Consider the following 16269-nt stretch of genomic DNA (forward strand, 5'->3'; position numbering starts at 1 on the left):
TCCGGGTCCATGATTATACACCAATTTCGCTTCTGAATTTCTCGCTATTGGTTTGGCCCTTCAAAAAGTTCCCAGCAATATTTCTGAAGTTATCATTCTCTCGGACTGCCTCTCAGTCATGGCGGCACTATAAAGTTCGACAACTAGTTCGGCAAGTTTCTTAGCGAAATCAGCCATCAATAGGCCGGTTGTCCATGTCGTTCCAAACCTCACCCTTTTGACCACGTCGCGTTATGAACGTTACCTAATACACCATTACCTGAGCCATGAGCCCATCCTTGGTACAGCGGATTTCGAACATTTGAAATTGCCATGGAATATACGTTCCTGCGCATCAAGACAATGTGAGGTTTCCATGACGCTGTTGCGCTGTAGGATTCCTCGCCTTAATCTATATTTATGCCGTTCTGGGTTCACGAAATCGAATCTATGTGCGTCATGCGGGGATGTTGAAGCGATCGATCGATTCCTCTACTGCCGGCGGTTTGCACGCAGAGAATTCAGTTTTTGCAAAATCCTGTTGCTCAATTAGGGCTGCCGTTTACTCTTGCCGTCCTCCTCTCCTTCGGTACAACCGTCAAAGGGCATGCCATTAGGCAGGTGTGTCAGCTTCTTCACAAGCATATCATTGAAACCGGGAGATTTTTGTGCTAACTTTTCGATGCCTTTACTTTCACCTCAAAATTATTTCCTTTCTGATTAATTCTTAAAATTTAGTTATTCTACTCGCACCGCTTTGTTTCCTCGATTTTTATTCCGATTTCCTCAAGCTTTCTCAAAATTCGTGATTTCCTTTTTCTCGCAGAATCCTCTCTATTTATGAGCCGCTTGAGATAAACCTGGATGAGATTTTTCCGGTTTCGATCTGCACCAAACCCTGGCCAATCCCCCACCTTGCATATGTGCCATCGTATTTGAGGCAAAAACAATAACAATAACGACTGCTACTTTCGTCTGCTGTGTGGAAGCTGGTCGCGGCTTTAATTCGAATGTGGCTAAATGCGAGCACATCTAAGACGTGTAAGTTCAAAGCTCCTTGATGTAACGACGCGCATAAGATGTGTGCTCGCACTTCAAAAGCACTCAATCGTTCAGCGTACGGCGCCGGTTAGACAATTGCGGATAACTTCGCAAAAAATCCGAGGTTTTGGAAGGTCATGACAATGTTAACTTTTCCAAAGATTTCTAACAGCTTTTTACATTGAAAGCCAAGTCAGTTTAGTGAAACTGCCCGCTATTAGGACTGATTTTTGCGTCGCTACATTCTATTTCAACGTAGTTATCTACCTCAAGTATGAATAAAAATTATTCAAGTTGTAATCAGCGAGACGTAAATAAAGCAGTGCCGCCGCGGTGGCTGAGTGGTTATGACGCTTGGCTGCTGGCCCGAAAGACGCGGGTTCGATCCCGGCCGCGGCGGTCGAATTTTGATGGAGGCAAAATTCTAGAGGTCCGTGTACTGTGCGATCTCAGTGCACGTAAAAGAACCCCAGGTGGCCGAAATTTTCGGAGCCCTTCACTACAGCGTCCCTCATGGCCTCAGTCGCTTTGGGACGTTAAACCTCCAAAAATTACAAATCAAATCAAATACAGAAGTAAATACGAGTTAGCCGTTATAAGGAAAGTAGAAAAATTCAGAATTATGTTGCAGAAGAGATATTCGGCTTTTAACTGAGAATGAGGACCTTAATTTTCAAGCACTGAACGATAATATCACAGCTATCACTACGGAATACGCAGTAAAGCTAGCAGATAGGTTGGTTCGGCAGGGTGCCGGCAAGCTATCTCGGGAGACGAAAGATCTGACTAACAAACGCCAAAGCATGAAGGCGTCTAACCCCCGAGAAAGAATGGAACTGGCAGAGGTATAAAAGTACATCAATAAGCGCAAGGCAGCCGACATAAAGAAGTTTAATGTAGAGAAAATCGATCATGCTCTAAAGAACACAGGTAGCCAAAAAGCGGCGAAGAGGACGCTACGCATAGGCAAAACCAAGAGGCAAATAGGGCAATGTCATTACCAATATGGATAAGATAGTCAACGTAGCCGAAGGGTTCTACACAATTTTATACAGCAGCCAATATAATCAAGGTGTTATTTAGAGAAGCGGTTGCGCATAGCACTGGGACAACCCGCCAGTAATGAAAGAGGAAGTAAAGAAAGCTTTAGGAGGAAAGGGAAAAGCAGCCGGTGAGGATCAGGTAACAACAGATTTGTTGAAGGACGGAAAGGACATTGTAATTGAAAAACTAGCCACTTTGTACACGCAATGCCTTATGGCCTCGACCCGTACCAGAAGCTTCGAAGAACTGCAAAATTATCTTAATCCACAAGAAACGAGACCGATCAGTCTACTCTCCGCTGCCTATAAGGTATTTACAAATCTCATCGCCAGTTGAATTATGAAATGAGGGCACAGTGCCAGACGAGTAGAAGCCCAGTCGTCTTGTTCCGCTCCAGAAAACAGGGCAATCGCCTCTTGGCCTGACATCATACCGTCCAATTGCGCTTGCTAGCTGCGTTGGCAAAGTGCTGGAAGAGATGGTACTTACACGTATTGAGTGGTACCTGGAGTGCTACCGTAGATATCCGGCTATAATGTCCGGCTTTCGGCGTGGACGCTCTTCAGTTGACAACGTGGTCAACCTGGTGTCATCCGTCCAGCGTCAAAAGCGTTTGAAGCGCTCGACCGCGGCATTGTTTCTGGATATAAAGGGGACATACGACAATGTAACTCACCAGGCTATTTTAGACGCTCTGGAAGCCACCGAGCTTGGTCGTCGCGTATTCTGCTGGATACGCAGATATTTATTCATCAGGTCTCTCTCTCTCTCTCTTTGCAGACTTAGGATGGCCCAACATCTCATTTCACTTCCCGTAGAGTCCCGCAGTGTCGAGTGCTTAGCCCAACGCTGTTCAACCATACACTTGTCGGGCTTGTTGACATATAACCACACTCGGCACAACTCTCAATCTATGCGGACGATATCTTTATCTGGGCACCCGGAGTTACGCGCTTTGAAGTAAGAGCGAGAGTTCAAAAAACGTCAAGCATACCTCCACCTGCAAGGCTTGTAGATTTCAACCGAGAAGTGCTCTCTTGTTGCTTTTACTCGTAAGAACATATCTCATTACACCGTATGCACTAACGGCATAGCAATACCCTACGCAAAGAGCCATCGGTTTCTGGGAGTAATCGTAGACAGAAAAATATATCATGGACCCCCCGTATTTCATACATGAAAAAGAGACTAACAGCGATTTTTCACGTTCTCTCCTCTCTTGGCGGAAAGTCGTGCGGAGCGTCAGTGCGGCTGATGATGCAGCTCTGCAACGCCTTATTCATGGGATTTCTTCGCTACAGCCTCCTTGCACTTGCAAACATTCGAAAAACAAATTCAACATAGCAATAATTTTTTGCCATGGGCAACGGTGTTCTATCGATGCACATGCTTTCCATGCAGCCGTCGTGGTTTCCAGCCCGCCGGATTATTTGAAGGCCGAAATGCTCCTGGTTTTCGGTAATATGCAAACGAAAACTTATTGAATGTACTCATGTCCAGTGGGCACACTTAAACTAGGCCTGCGAGAACCCTAGTGCCTTTTGGAGTAATAATAATAATAATAATTTGTTTTTTGGGGAAAGGAAATGGCGCAGTATCAGTCTCATATATCTTTGGACACCTGAACCGCGCCGTAAGGGAAGGGATATAGGAGGGAGTGAAAGAAGAAAGGAAGAATAGGTGCCGTAGTGGAGGGCTCCGGAACAATTTCGACCACCTGGGGATCTTTAACGTGCACTGACATCGCACAGCACACCGGCGCCTTAGCGTTTTTCCTCCATAAAAACGCAGCCGCCGCGTTGCGCAGAGGCAGTGTCGCATCCCACGAAGCCTTTCGGAGCACTGAATTGACGTCAGTGCTACGTTTGCATTACTTTTTCTCTTTTGTCTTTGGAACGTGACTATCCCCCTCGGTTTTCTGCGTACGTGTTGGTTCGTCGTAAAATTACTGCAGTTACAATTATTTCATTGCTTACACACTAGAGAACACAGTGAACGCTTTAACTCTTTAAATCGAGCGTGTCTGCGCGGCCTGTATGACATGAAATGAAGAATTCATGCCAAAATAAGCCATTATGGAATACAGCCTCATGAAATGCATCAGTGAAGATCCCAAAGACAAGCAGTTCGGCAGTGTCATGACGCCGATGTCAAAAAGTTCGTTGTCTGTGGATGGGTGAGTGTTGCCCTTTTGATGCTTACTGCGCTGTTCGTTTTGCGCTGCTCTGTGGTCACATTTATGGGCACTAGACTTTTCTCAGTCAATTTCATTTTGTTCAAGGGCCGAACAATGTGCGGAGTAGTGCCGGTGCAGATGGCCTGGCCGCAACGCAGAAGTTGTGCGCTTCTCTGCTAATATATTTTTGGTCGATACTATGGGGGATCTTATGAAAGCTGTTGATTATGAAATGTTTTGTACTCTGGTGTATTGGCGCCTTCAGAAGGAGGCCAGTTACGTCTTGTTCAACTCGAGGGAGTTTGCAAGATAACGAACAAACAATAACAGAAATGAATAAGTGCACTGGTCAATCATTTCCTGCGAAAGAAGCTCGCCCTTCGCTGCCCCATTTCGCGACTTCGGTGTGCTAATCTTCTCCTCACTTGATATAAATTGTTTTGTTATTATGAGTGAACTGTTAATATTTCAGTTGAAGCGTTGTGCGATGTGAAATATTTGTGATATGTGAAGTTGTGAGTTCACACCTAATTTCTATCTTTTATTGTAAAACTAATCACTGAGCTATATACGAAAGTTCTGAAAAACTAACTCGAAATCACGATTTTTTTCACGTAAAATAATAGCGCCACCCACCTTCAATAATTACCTTAACTGAAAACAGGAAGAATACTGGCAGAACAGCAGGAAATCGCTTAATCTTGTTTTAGTTACGTGTTATCGCGCATACACGGAGCCTAGTTGAATTGGTCAAAGGTTTTTCATTTCAGGTCAGATCCTCCAACCCTGTACACAATATAAGTGCTCGTGCGCAGATACATAAAAGATATAAAACTTTGGGTATGAACTGCTGAAGCACGGATGCGGAACAAGCAGATGATAAATAAAAAACCTCTAAGTACGGTAGTCCCCTTCCAGGCCTACCTCACAAAGGAAATCTAGTTATCGATCTCCTGCACAGCAGGAGCGCATTTTAACTACGGAGCAAACAAGAACTAAGTTGACACCGAAGGACAGACAGGGTGCCGTGGTTCTTTCGTTCTGCTTACTCTTACTGCCAATGGGAATGAAATAAAAGAAAGAATAAGATATTTTAGATGTAACAAAGCCGGTATTAGACTGGCATGAGGAAAAGAACCACTAGTTTATGGTAAGACATCTGATATATACTCCTGCAATTTACTGGCTATGTTCTAGAATGCATGATGCATGAATAATTGGAGACTGTTTGACTCTTTCTGAAGCTAATACGGGTACTCCTATGAAAGTAATATTGTATGGCGGCTATTTTTTCTGCTCTTCGATTTCCGTTTTCTTCCACATATCTTTTAAAGAGAACAGTAACAGGGTCGGTACTATGTCTTTTGATATTGTGCTGCATATTGAAATCGGTGCTCCATGTTTGCGCCCGCAATAGTAGATGCTATTCGAATAGCAGCAGAAGAGGTTTGAAATTACACTCAGAACATCGCACATGTATTCTGCGTAGAAGTGGAATAGTCCACCCTTTAGCGCTGTGTTGCTGCTTTTGTCAGTGATGTGTGGGTAAGATGTTAATTATTTGCGGTTGACCGCATTGTGAGACTCCACTGAAGCGAGCGCTAGGACGGAGGTTGGCGGCACCCTACTTGGTCGACAACTGCGAGGCGTCTAGCGCGGGCCTGGCGCGTGCGCTGGTCGCGCCATCTCGAAAATGCGCAGGGAACTATCAATTGCGCTACATGGCCTCCAAGATTACCCGCAGCGCTTGCGGGTTACCTAGAAGGCCATTGGAGCAAGTGCGTAACGGACGGACGGACGCAATATGAGCATGTATTGGCTTTCGCCTTAAAACAACAATGTATAAAATGGAGCACGTAAATAGCGAACGAGTGCAGAAGGCTGGAAGAGTAGCGCAAAAGGCAGAAGAATGAGGCAAAGACAAAACGCAAAAGAAACTGTGGAGAAAAGGAGACATGGTACTAAATCATTGCCTTAGAACTTACACTGCAGTAAGCTCTAATTATCTCTTGAGCCTAATCGTGTGCTTTTGAATTTCCGGATGCACTTCCTGTAGCCACTGAAAGTAGATAACATCAAAACGCATCCTCGCTTATTACCTGTACTATATTAGCGGCATGCGCATACAAGCTTCGAGTCAAGGAGTTTAAAAGCATTTTAGCTCCTTACGCATACGTTCTCTAGAATATGCCAAGCAAGCACCTAATCCCATGGTTTTTTTTTTAAAAGAGGCCCCTTCATTATGAATGCCACGTGGTTTGAAAGTATGTTACGATGTCTTGAGAGTGGTAGACGTTTATCAAGCCACCAATTCAATGTAAGCATCGCGAAATAGATGTGCACCTTTACGGGGACAACCGGTTTGTTATGAAAAAGAAAAAATCGGCGTATCTCAAGGAAAACAAATGATACGGCTTCAACGCAGTTACATCAAGTAGACGTGCAAAAGCATGTTTTTAGCCTGGTATCAAAACGATTTAAGCAATAGTTCTTGCAGGTGCGACGCCACCACAGTGGTACATGCCTCAACAAAAGCCTCTTCGGAGACTCTTGGTGGACGAAGCCAGCCCACGGCGTGAAGGAGGCCCAAGAGGCGCTCGTACAACCTTGGTGGCGCATGTTGAGCGAGAGAAAGAGAGAGAAACCTTTTATTTAGAGTACGGTAATTCGCAGGAGCCGGAAGGTCGGGGCCCCTCCTCAAGGACTCTGGTGGCGGCACCTGACTTGCGGAGTAGCTGGATGATCCAGGCTTGCTGGTCCAAGTTGTCGCTGGTCAGGTCCTCCTCCCACTGCTTGTGTGTCGGTTATCGTACAATTAACTTGTTGTCTGGTTTGCCCTGACATTTCCGTGATGTATGGTAGAGCGTGTAAAATATGAAGACAGGGATGTGTGTTTGTTTTTATCCTTCTCCGGTCAATGTCATCCCAGGAGGACAGTTTGTGCGGCGGTGCAAAATGTCTTCTTTCGAACCTATGGTGTTCTGTCCTGTCCCCATACGGTTCTAGCAGGAGGTTGGGGTAGGAATGGGGATGCGGCCGGTTTCTGAGAGCTCGGGCTGGATCATTCGCTACCTCGTTTCCGTCGAGACCTTCGTGACAAGGTGTCCATGTTATTCTGTGTAAGTGTGAGAGAGTACTTGAAAGTGTGCTGTCCCTTCCGTTAGGTTTTCCAGCAAGGCAGTCCTTGCAGGCTTGTTGGGAGTCTGTCACTACGTGCGATCACTTGCCCTACCGGTCTTTATTCTTGATGGGGATGACTAATGCCAATGATTTCGCTTCCGCAGGGTCCTTGGCATAGACGGAAGCCCTAAGGATTGGCCTCTTCTCGTTGTCGACCGCAGCAATCGCGAACCTGCCTGGCTTGGCATAGGTCCCAATGTCCACGTATACTTCTTACGGGTCTTTTGATAGTTCTTTGCCAGTGCTTGGACTCTGGCTCTGACTCTACCCTTGTGCTGCTCGTGGCGCATGTGTCTGGATATCGCGTTTACATATATCTTCTTTCTTGCAGGTGTCGGAATTTATGACTTGCTCTCACAGTTCGTAGTGCCTGCCAGAGCCCCGGTCTCGTCAGAATACCCCTACCTGTTGCGGTGTGGTTAGGGGCTTTTTACCCTCCAGAGCCACCTCTCTGAGCTTCTCGCAGGTGTTGTGTACTCCTAGTGCCAAAAGACGTTCCATTGATGTCGTTGGTGGGATGTTTAGAGACGTTTTATAGACTTCCCTTAAAATGGTATCAATGGCCCTTCTATCAACGATTACCTACGGGCTTTCAAGCTCTGCGAGGAGAAACGCCGTGTGAGCTGACGTCTTCACGTAATGCGCGCTGTTGTCAGAGGTCCCGTGGCGCCATCAACCAGCATAACCAGCAAGTAGCTTCGGTCTCTCGGGCTGCCTACATAGTGAAACTGCGCAGACTTTTCTTGATTAGTGTTAGACCCTTTTAAAGAGTGCTATTCGCCCTAAAATGTTCAGCCCATCGAACGCCAACACTGTTAACAGCGGGCTTGTAAAAGCGCGCGCCAAAGTCATATGCATCATCACTGCCTGAACGGCGCCAGCTAAGAACCTGAATAGATCCAGCTGTTTATGGTGAAGGAACAGACTTCGTTTAAAAACACCTCGCATTGACGCTCCAAAATTGTGTTCACTAATGTGTTGGTATTGATTGAACAGTATGCACGGTGATTTATTACCCTGGCAACATCACATTAGCCACCCATTTCTATTAGGCGATGAGTGCCTTTAATTTTAGTGATGAGTCTGACTACTGCCAACTTTTTTCTGGAAAAAAGAGCACGTCCCAGTTGATAAGGAAATTAATGTGAACGCGTCCATCAGGTGCTCTCACGACGCCGTGATTGATACGTCCACATAAACGCCCAATTTTATTTGCTGCATCTTCTGTCCATGCGAGCACAGGACGGCTGCTCGACTACTATGCCTATTATGAGCTCTGTCAGCGCAATCCACTTGAGCTCACTCTGTCTGCTTCATTTATAGGGCGCCATTAAGAGAATCTAATCTTTTTTTACAGCAAAAACTGTTGCAGGAAACTCATCCAAGCTGCCTTCGTCAGCTAAGACCAAACACAGCTACAACGCAGAGATTTCCCTCATCACGCGCCCGGGGATGCTTCGTCGCCTTTGCAGCTCACAGTGGAGGCGGATGGGGGGTGCCGCTGCTTCGCGATTGCAGGCGAGGCAAACACGGCAGGAAATAATGGAAATCCCAGCCCCTGTTATGCTTGAAGTGGCAGGTTAAAAAGCGATTGGAGTTGTTTAGTCCACAAAAATGGGTTTTTTTCTCACTCAAAAACGGCCCTACAGTTTCACCATTTCCATAGGCGCCAATTGTTTAAACGTTGAATTGATTTAGAGCACGCGTTAGACGAGGCATCGCGTCGCTGCTATTCTTGACGTGTGCGCGCGATAGCTCACCTAGAATGTAAATCCCCTGGAAAACTCCAGTCCGACATCTAAGTGATTATTTATACCAAAAACAGGCGACATTTCCCATGAAGCGACTGAGGCCGCAAGACGCTGAGGCGAAGGCTAGCAGAACTACTCCCATGTGAGAGTAAATGGCTCGTCCTCTAGTGCACACCCAAAAGAAGGTTTTTGTTTACTCCATCTATATGGACTATACTTAATGCTCCCCTATTCAAGAATGGCATGTAGGAGAGCAAGGATGCAATATTTTTACTCTTCCAGAAAACGAAGTTCGACTTGTAACTTTGGTTGCACATCAATCCTCGTTCAGGACTCATTTTTGCAGCCGCGCGGGTAGCGCATGGTCAGACCATATCCCGTAGGCGCACTCGAGCGAACTACGCGCCGAAGTGCGATCATCTGATAGACGTCACTTTCGCCGACAGTTTGTTGAGGGAATGGAAGCAGCTGATGGCAAAAATATCCTCTTCATGCGCGGCCGCGGTTATTTCAAACCTTTGCAAACAAGGCGTTCCAAAGGTCTATGCAAGCCACGAAGCTGGATCTTGGATGCGGGCCACCGGATGCCGAACGTGTGTCGATGCCAATGGCATATGCAAGCGCGTCGTTCGGTCTTCGATATGCACCGCTGGACGCTAAAATTCGTCATCGGTCTCGCCGTTCGCCGCCAGGTTCATGTTGTTTAGTATTCAATGTTTGCTTGATGTTTTTCGTTCGCGACAGAGTTGGTTCGCGGTGTACGCAACTCTTGAGTCAGCTGACCTTAACGTTTACACGGTTATAGCAAGCTGATTTTTTTTTTAAATCACGGTTGCAGAAGCTCTGTAAACATGCTTTCATTTCACCAGCGCACATAAGATAAATAACTGTTCTCGAGACAAGCTGTCTAAACCCGTGGGCCCGGAATTAGTGTCAGATTTGTTTTCTAGGGGCTGGTCCAACGGAACCTCACCTATTGTAGTCAGTTTATTGAAGTGCCGGTAATGGAGCTTTTAGTGCGAAACCACCCTCTAGTTTTGCAAGCGCACCAGTGGTTGGATGGGATGTTCATAACGGAAGCCGTTCTAAAGCATCACGTAATTTAGGCGCTAACTAAAGTCAGCAATTGGGATGTACAGCGCGATGGGCGGAATTGCGGCGACATGAGGAGCAGGCAGTTCGGTTGCGTGATTAATGTGAAAAGCTGGTAAACTCCACTTTGCTGCATTACAATTCATCGATGGAAGTAGACAACATCACTTTCTACCGGCATCGTGCCCTATGGTAAGCTCTCTGAAAAGAAAAACTGAGTACGGCGTAAAACTGCGATCACTGCATGCATGCACTGGTCTACGCTGCACTCCTACACGCAGATCTCCTGGACGTTGAGCTTCCTGATAATTTTATTGCGAATCACTTACTTTAAACAACGCGTCGTTCTACACATAGAGTTTGTGGAGCTGCGCATTCCATCAGAAATAAGCGAGACAGTATTATACCTTTGGCACCACCAGGGGCCGTGCAGCCAAGGCAGGAACTTTGCTGGCGATAGAGCCGATAAAACATCTAGCAGCACGTAAAACAAGAAAATGATAAACACATGGGCTATGAGGCAAAACTACTTAAGAAAGTTGCAACTCGTCTCTGTCTTAACTATGACGTGACGAAAACAAAGACGACGTGCGTGAATGGAGCCCCATATGAAGCTGAAAGCGAAACTTCTCCAGAATCGATTCACAAATGCTTACAACGCTATACAGCCGACTGAAGTGGTATCAAGCCATGTGATTTCATCCTAAAGGCATGAAACTTCTCCGCAGGCTCCGCAGTCACTTCACGAACGCTTAATAACGGTACATCCGGTGACAGTGACGTCATGTCCTGTTATTGCATCCTGGGCGTCCCCTGCTGGAATGCGCCTACGGCGTATGATTTGGAAATACGGTTCCCGGCGCGACATGCATTTCTCCCTGCTGTGCGTCTCCTCGTAGCTCGCTCTAAACGGTCCAATTTTTTTTTTGCTATGTGATGGTGCAGCGGCAAAGGTGATGACCACACCTACGAACTTGCTGAGACGAAGAGATCAGTGGAGTGGGGGAGGAAAGCGTGAAACCGGAAACAGCCATTTTAATGCCGAATTGGCTATTCGTGGGGGGAATTCCGCACCACGAGCGAAATGTTTTGGAGACTCAGAATTATAATCGATGAGGCAAGCGACATGGGGAAAACACTGCGCGATGGTGCCACCCGTCTCTTGCCGGCGTCGCTTGGGTCTTTGCGTGAAATTTCGCATACGCTGAGCTGAACCTTTAAACAGAACGGCGTAAACATGGCGTGATTTTTACGGGGCATCATGGGATACATTCCACTTTCACTTGCAAATTTCAGCATTTTAAATTTACTACGGATCTTCCTCTTAATCTACACTCTTCATTAAAATTGATGTATTTATTCAAACATTTCCAACTCTTTCGATCGCGTATTCTAGTAGCGTCTCATGTGACGTTCGAACAGCTGAGTGTTTATTAACCCTAGATCCCATTAAATCACAGATTCATTTTAACATGTGATTATCAGTGCGTATGACGCGAAAGTCACTCTTTAGATAACACTAAAGCACTTTTTCCAGTAACCGGAACATTGCTGCAGTCGTTTGGGAGGTAGCCTTGTTTGCAGTATATGCGGCGTTGGATCCCTGCATGTACTCTCTTTTCTTGGGTGAAATGTTTGGAATATGGGCGTCTGACCCCAAAACTGAGCAAACCAAACTGCCTTGTGCCATGGCGATCGTTGGCCCAAGCTGTCCTTGCGTCTACAAATTTAATCAGATTCATAGATAATTATCTCGTGAAACCGAAGGCTGGGTTCTAGGTCGGTTGCCTTTCTCAACTTTCATTAATAATTTTCATCATGACATTGCGTTCACTATTCGTCGGTTAGTTAAATCTGCATTCTGTCCTGCGGTATTTACAGTAATAGGGACCAGTTATTGCTACTGAACGAGTTTACATAACCAAAGCCGGTGCTCGGAATGGCTAAGTTTCGCTACACGCAATTGCGTCGAAAACAATTTAATCTCAATTGCGCGTTTTCTTTCATATCATAAATTGTTCAATCCTGCCGATATCTCGGAACCACTATCTCGAGCAAAGTAGCCTCACTTGAAGGTAATTTGAGACTATATCACTTAGAAGATGCAAATCACTGGCATTCATTCCGTGTCTGCCGCTATTTTTGTTCCCTCCTTCGGTTCAGGAATTCGTGTATGGATCATTCATCCAAACTTTAATACGTATCTGCTATCTGGGATTTCTTCTAGACCTACTTAATTGTCCCCATATAGGCAGTTCAGCACAACTTAGGCAATATTTAGCTCCAAAATATGATGCGAACCATAGCATCGCGAGTATTAGAACTTCACTTAACCTCCTGCCATGGCATGCACTCAAGATTGGTACTACAATGTTTCGATAATTACACTGCATATGAATTGATATCTCTGACACATAGTCTGACACACGTCGCACTCCTTCTAACTTCCTTAGATTCGGCATTTTCACGGCTTTTTGAGATTCGGCCGCTACCCCACCGCGTGGTCGCTGGATCCCCAGCGCGCAAGCCGACCACGGCCCTTGCGAGCAAAAGGGCGGCCACAATGTGCTGAGGCAAGCGGCATTTATTGCAACAGCAATAATAAACGCCGGATAGCGACAAACAATATCTTCCTCGGAAAGCTCTGCTAGTTAGTCAAGGATGTCCCACTCACCAGTTTAATAACGGGCGAATATTCGGACGGACTGACGCTGGGAGACACCGACGCACCGATGCCCGATAGAGGGAGCTGGCGAGATTCATTCCGACAAGGCTGCATTCCGGGACCGAAGAAGAGAGATGCCGCGCGCAGGCGTCCGCACATTTCCAGATGCCCGCTTGTCACGCTTCTCTTCGTCGTCCTGTCAGTCTTTCCTCTTTCTTTCGGGCTATATTTTACATCATGTAGTTTCCAGTCGCCCGAGCCAAAGGCTCCAGACCTGCTCTCCCGTGCCGGCGTGGTGCTTGCACCGTAAACGGCGCTGGCTACGCAGGCATAGGCACAGGCTCCCTGCATTCCCAGCTAGCATAGTTAATAAAAGGAATACGGGGGTGTTGTACGGGGAAATTGGACTCCAACCGGCGCCTGGCAAGTCTCCACAGGCGGGAGCGCAAGAAGGCACAAAAGGATGTTGGTTGCACGGGAACCACCCGAAAGGAAGTAGCCCTGGAAGAAAGAGGTTATGCCTAGCGCGAGGAAAGAGTAAGCGTAGGGTGTGTGGCTCGGGAAGCATTAGAAGGGAGGTTATAACGCGTGAAAGGAACAGGGAAAATATGGTGAGAGCGTAGGAATGTAGCATGTGCAAGCGAGTGCCTTTTACATTTACGTCAGTTGCCGCGTGTACCGCCTTTTTGTTAGGAACTCACGGATTACTTTACAAATAAACGCACACGTGGAAAAGCACAAAACGCTATACTTCGGAGCAAAACGAATAACGGGGGCTATGATAAAAACTGGGAAAGTCGCGTTTATCGCTCGTGGACTTGCACAGTCAGGCGCTGCACGCGCTCTACTCCTCGTCACTCTCTCGTTCATGCTGCTACTTTCCTTGTTTCTCAAGGCGCATCTGAAAACTGCACACATCGGAGCACCGAAAACAGACAACAGATACGCACAAACACACACAGAGACACGTACAGGCGCTTATTCCAAAATATGCCGCATGGTTATTGGGTCGGCGCTTCGGCTTTTGAACGAGGTCGGACACCCGGCTGCGGGGCCGAAAAGCATGCCGCCCGACCTACGACCGAAACAGGCACCCGCAACTACGGTCATATAACGAAGTGGAGCCCCTCATACAGAATCAAACACACAGACACGAAAGGAACGCCGTCTAAAGAGAGACGAGACTCACGGAAAAGCGTAAATTACACGAAGCTCACTTACAATCAGTTATTCTGACAAAAATTAACGCCCTCGTTAAGAGATGTGAACAAAGGACGCTCGATAACAAGGAACGACACTCACGGAAACTCGTAAATACAAAAAGAACACTCGCTGACAGTCGGGAATTCTGACGCGCCCTCGTTACGAGAGGTAAACAAAGGACGCTCGCTGAAGAGGGACGGCGCTCACGGACATACACCTAAACGTGAAGGATGCTCGCTTAATCACGGTCCATCTGTGGCGGCAGTTGCGAAACGTGCTGGCCGAGGTGAAGCTCAATGGCGGTGGTATCGCGCGCTTTTTTATGAGCACTGAAGAGGAGCGGCAGTCGAAAAACAGGTATTTGTGGGAAACAGAAAACAGCCCTCTGTAAATATAAACATATTAATCCGGTCTCATATTCTCGACGCCAACACACCCTGATAATGAAACACATTAACAGCTGTCGCTGAATCTCGCTTTACACAGTGGCAACCCTCCTGTCAATTTTATGACATGAAAGGAAAAGCCTTTTAGAGGTTAAAATGCAATCAGTGCAGTTGCACGTCCTGGAACTCGGAGACATTTAGCCATGTAAGCCTATCTGAGCACCGGCGTTTACTAAGTGAACTGGTCCTGTAGCTATGACTGACCACTGTTATTACAATTCCTTGGTACCTCATCTGCTGTCACACGGCATGAGCAGATCTTCACTAACAAGATCACTCCTGATGCCGCCTATAAACGCCAAACATCCGTAAATGGCTTACCAGTTCTCACTGGCACCATAGGGGCGATGTGTAGACGTCATGAAGTGCCGAAGCTGGTCCATACCGTCTAGTTTGTCATTGCTCAGACGTCTACAAAGGACGCGAAAACCTCGTCGCTATGGATTTCCCGCCTATGGCGAGGAGTTTCATGCATTGATCTGAGCCGCGGAGGACGGCATCTGGAAAGATATTGTAAAATATGCTAAGTGGGCTTTAAAAAGCAGTGTAAAGCATGGCTCCACCACCCAAGAAGTGTCGCTATGTATCCAAATGATCCCTACTTTTTCTTTCCTTCACAACCCAATTCCCCAATACACGGCCTCGAGCCTCTCTTTCTAAATAAGCAGCGCATTCATTCATTCATTCATTCATTCATTCATTCATTCATTCATTCATTCATTCATTCATTCATTCATTCATTCATTCATTTACTCAATCAATTTCATAAGCAAAGCATGCAGTCGTGAACATATAAACGAAGAATGAACGAACTGCCATAGCGAAGGTTCGTGAAAATTGGATCGCAGGCTGCATGCCGGCAATCCGGGATACGGACCTCATCATGGCATTTTACTTTGGCTTTTGGCTGTATCCACCGGACGTTGTAACGGTTTCGCTCATTTCCGCCGTATAGTTCATTTCCTTGCCTTGAGAAAGAATAACAGAAAATAAAGAAAGAATAGGAGACAATTTGAACAAGGCGGGTAAATATCTTGAGAAGTCAAGCAGCGCCCGGGCCCAAACGTACCCACCTAAATTAGAATTCATTGACTGGCACCTGTGCGCAAGCGACGATTCACTGCGCTCGCTGAAAAACGTCATCAGTGCGTCGACTGTTATCACACTCGCTGTTATGAGAACCCCTTCAGGATTATTACATGTATACTAGAAAAAGGACAAAAATGCGTTCATCGAGCGTCTTATCTTCGGTTTCGTTCATCTAGAACAAAGAAGATAAGGCACCTTCGTCGAGAGTGGATAGCACGCTTTAGGTGCTTCGTCTTGTCCCCATTAGCTTCGGATTCCACAAATGCATTTTCGACCTGTCTTCAAATGAATAGATTGTGAAATGCTCGGCCTGCTCAACATTTGACGTCTTCAATGCAAAATGCATATTACGTGAAGGTCTTTTGTTCATCCCATATATCATGAATGCTGCCGGACATTGGCATTTTGTTACACAACTCATAGGAAAACCCTCTTGACCTTCCCAACAATCCCCCATGCAGCGACGCAAGAGCGACGGCACGATTCTGTTGGGGGAAAAAGAAAATATGACGTGGAAACAGACAACGCACGAAATAATTCTGTTCGAAGTGTTGAGATCCTCCTGGTCAGGGGAAAGTCCGTTTTATTAATGTCACACAATCA

The sequence above is a fragment of the Amblyomma americanum genome, chromosome 4, assembly GCF_052857255.1.
Source record: "Amblyomma americanum isolate KBUSLIRL-KWMA chromosome 4, ASM5285725v1, whole genome shotgun sequence".
NCBI classification, from domain to species: domain Eukaryota; kingdom Metazoa; phylum Arthropoda; class Arachnida; order Ixodida; family Ixodidae; genus Amblyomma; species Amblyomma americanum.